Genomic DNA, 4091 nt, shown 5'->3' on the forward strand with positions numbered 1-4091 from the left:
GCACTAGACCTACGTAACAGAAAATATTTGAAATTACTATCGTTTTTTCCTTGTACGTGACCAATTACTATTTTTCTCCACCACAGCTTTAATTGTTAGTAAATTATTCCACTGCGTCATTAAAACTCGCTGAAAGAAATACACAATTTCGAGAAAAAGAAAAACGAAAATAACTATTCCCCACCCACTTTATTAATTAAGAAGACTGACCTGTTTATTGATTAATGATGATATTCCCGGAATGCTGTGATAGCAACAGGTGCTTATGGCGTCCTGACTATGCTGAAATATTACGTTCAGCTTTTTATAATCCTTCAAATCTTCGGAAACTGCGATTCCACGTGTTTTGTATCGCTATTATCTCCCCTGCATAAAATATAACGACAGTCAACGAAAATTCCGCGTGAGGCATCCAGGTTAAAATCCCGTACCCGTTATCCGTACGGGAGCGTCGTACTCCTCGTCCGGTCTCAACCCGGTACGGAATTAGACCGAACCCATTGTAGTCTAGAAAGTAGTTCTTTAAAATTTTGAAATGGCCCAATTTAAGTCATCTCTAGTTAGATTGGTCATAATTAAAGTGTATTTATTGCATGTGTGTAGTTTTTGTTTGTTATATGATGACTTTAAAAGTTGCTTTTTGTGTATTCTCCAGGAACTCATTTGTTGGTGGAAGGATTAAAGATGTACTACCCACCAGCTGTCAGGAGTTTTTAAAGTGGTGAATTTAAACAGTGTTACAACAGAAAGAAGATTTCTGAAAAAAGTAGATGGCTAACCTATTATATTTTGGGCCTCATTGGACTTAGATAGTGTTAATGTTTATAGTTGAAGACAGTATATAATTCATTAAGAACAGTGGAATCCAGAATTAAGCCTCAAATTTGACTGATTTACTATAGAACAAATAGTACGAAAATTCACCGGGCCGAGGCCAAGATAAGAAATGAGAAAAATTGGAACTGGTTGATGGATATGGATGAAATTTTGCATCAGTGTTGCGTTTATGAATAGAAGTCAGGAAAATAAAGGATAACTGACAGGTTTGAAAATTTTAAATTTTATTTCAAATTTTAAATTTTGACATTTTAAATTGGGACATTTGTTGTTATTGTTATCTCCCCTTCAAATGTAGATGTCTATTACTGTGTCAGTAAGCAGGGAGAAGGGTACAGAGCTTTTGCATGAAAGATTAACCACTTTTTATTGAATTAAACCTGTAAAAATAGATTTAAAATTAAAAAATGAAATTTAAATTTTGTAAAAAGCAGTTTATAAATTGATAAATTTTATTTTTGCACCCTGTGTTTAGCAATATACTATAAATCTAGCTTATTTTTATAAGATTTATATAGAAAATGATAATTTTTAGAGAAATGCATCTTAAATTATGGATAAATTATGCATTGCAAGGAATTTGGGGAGTGTGTGGTTTCAGATTCATTGGTTACATTGGTAAAAAAAGTGATGAAGCTCATTCCAGAGATCTTAGGGGCCCAAGAAGCACCGGCCATGGGATTCGAACAAGCACCATAGTAGCCTATTGCTCATATGGACCACACATTATATATTTTGATGTTTCAGCAAAGGATTTATGCTGTGGTAATCAGTATGTAAATATTCACTATTGTCTTGTATTTCAATGAAGCAGAACTGTCAATTGAACAGGACAAATGTGATTTATATTTTGGAAATATAGGCATTTTCAGTGTAGTGAAACTTTATGTTTTGCTGTGTTGCAGAATGTATTTGCTATTGATATATACACATACAATATTTTCTAGTCATTAAACAGTGTACTTTTTGGATAATTGGCTCATTTAGAATAACACAGTTGATATGATTGTTGTTGTTGTTGTTGTTGTAGATGCTACAGCAATTAAATTAGGTTATCTTTATAATGTCTTAACTGCTATTTTCATGCAGGCATGCATTTTTCAGCACACACTATTTATATAAGCTCTCCTGTGTGAATTAGCAAATCTAGCCATTGATTAATTAAGACATTATTTTCTTTCATTTTCAGATATCAGAATTACAGCATAAATGCCTCTTATAATTTTCTTAGGCATGTACTAGTTAGTGTTGCATATTTTTTCAGACCGTGCAGTTACCAAAGCCTGGGTTTGAGTACAGGACCTTACCTTATCCTGGTAAAGATCTATGGAAGGACTCCTTCAGCTCAGTTTGGCAGCAGCTTTGTCAGGACACATTGAGAAGGTAATAACGTATGTCTAGTTTGAAACTTCAGCTATTAAGGGTAGTGACTCACAATGCTCAGGCAATATTTGGTAGTTATTTTGATGTATATCAGGAGAAAATTTCTCTAATTCTGACTATATTAAGACTTCTCAATGATTTAAAGTGGGAGAAGGTATGTGTCATCTTTTTTAAGCCTTATTTGTGTAAGAGATGGCTAATCTTACTTTGTCAGAAGACATAGCCCATGGTGATATGGTAACCTCTTTGCTAACCTTAAGATTACCTCTGTTTGTCTTTATTGATATCTTAAGCAAACAATGTAGGGTGTGTATGTTGGTTCTTTACTTTATTTACCATGGCATATAGGTAAAAATCATAATCAGTAAGTTTTATTACAATATTGAAGGAAAAAGTTATGAAAAAAGCACATTTAATTGTGATTACTTGTATTTTAACCCAAAATTTCATGCTCTCATTTAAAGAAATGGAGTTTCTATTACAATTTTTAAGCAATAAGGTCTTATTCTTTCATAAAAATAACTGTATGGCATTAGCCAGTAACATTAAACTTTATTCAAAGAAAATCCATTGACAGAATCAAAAGATATGACAGAATTTGTAATATAAATTTTTGTGTACAATTCTATTGGCCGAGCCTGACTTTTCGCATGAAGGTTCATATTTAAGAAATTGTACTGCATTAATGTAGTTTGTTAGAGACATGTCAAACCTATATGATTGTACTTGTATAACACTAAAGTACTAGGAAATGAGTATAAAGTTTGGCTTAACTTAAATTTTGGATTCATTTAGGTCTCAACCCGGTACGGAATTAGACCGAACCCATTGTAGTCTAGAAAGTAGTTCTTTAAAATTTTGAAATAGCCCAATTTAAGTCATCTCTAGTTAGATTGGTCATAATTAAAGTGTATTTATTGCATGTGTGTAGTTTTTGTTTGTTATATGATGACTTTAAAAGTTGCTTTTTGTGTATTCTCCAGGAACTCATTTGTTGGTGGAAGGATTAAAGATGTACTACCCACCAGCTGTCAGGAGTTTTTAAAGTGGTGAATTTAAACAGTGTTACAACAGAAAGAAAATTTCTGAAAAAAGTAGATGGCTAACCTATTATATTTTTGGCCTCATTGGACTTGGATAGTGTTAATGTTTATAGTTGAAGACAGTATATAATTCATTAAGAACAGTGGAATCCAGAATTAAGCCTCAAATTTGACTGATTTACTATAGAACAAATAGTACGAAAATTCACCGGGCCGAGGCCGTCCGACTTAGAATTGTTTTTTTTTTCTCTCTTAAACTTGGAAACGGAAGTCTCTTTAAGAACAAATACCAAGTCTACAAAACACCAGAGTTATCACAGTTAAGAATCTTGACCAATGAATGAAACATGTGTAAATAAATGTTACATTCTTTAGAACATACTCAAGTCCAAGAAAGAGGATTATTTTATGTACCTGTGATCGAAATTCTAGGCATGAATATATACTATGTCTGAAGTACATGAAATAATAGAGGGTTCTGAATTTGCAACTGGCACAGATATGCTGAAAGCATTTTTTTTTTTGATGTGCTGTGGACATTTTTTTCATCTGAGCTCTAGGTAAGACTTTGACCTTAGATCTATTTCTAGGTAAGACTTTGACGTTAGATCTACTGTTCTTCTACAGAACACTATGACTCATGATGGTGACATTTTTACAAAGTAATAGTTAATTCTGTCTATGCATGTACAAAATATGCTCCAGAAAAAATATGGATATTTCATCATCTACAGTGACCTTGTCTTTGCATATATTGACCTAAATATCATGTGTCACACCAGGTGTCATGATAGCGACCATTTGTGTTACAATCCATTAATAGATGAT

The 4091-nt window shown here is 32.8% G+C and overlaps 1 long non-coding RNA gene across 1 annotated transcript; it reads left to right on the top strand.

The window, feature by feature from the left end:
* Positions 1 to 635: 635 nt before the first annotated feature.
* Positions 636 to 3481, top strand: LOC132743418 (uncharacterized). The gene is made up of 3 exons (XR_009627568.1): positions 636 to 1043; positions 2102 to 2220; positions 3204 to 3481. It is a non-coding gene; the product is annotated as an uncharacterized LOC132743418 (long non-coding RNA).
* The last annotated feature ends 610 nt before the right edge of the window (positions 3482 to 4091 follow it).

This window comes from Ruditapes philippinarum, unplaced genomic scaffold, assembly GCF_026571515.1.
Source record: "Ruditapes philippinarum isolate M1 unplaced genomic scaffold, ASM2657151v2 ctg6337_1_1_1_1, whole genome shotgun sequence".
Lineage (NCBI taxonomy): Eukaryota > Metazoa > Mollusca > Bivalvia > Venerida > Veneridae > Ruditapes > Ruditapes philippinarum.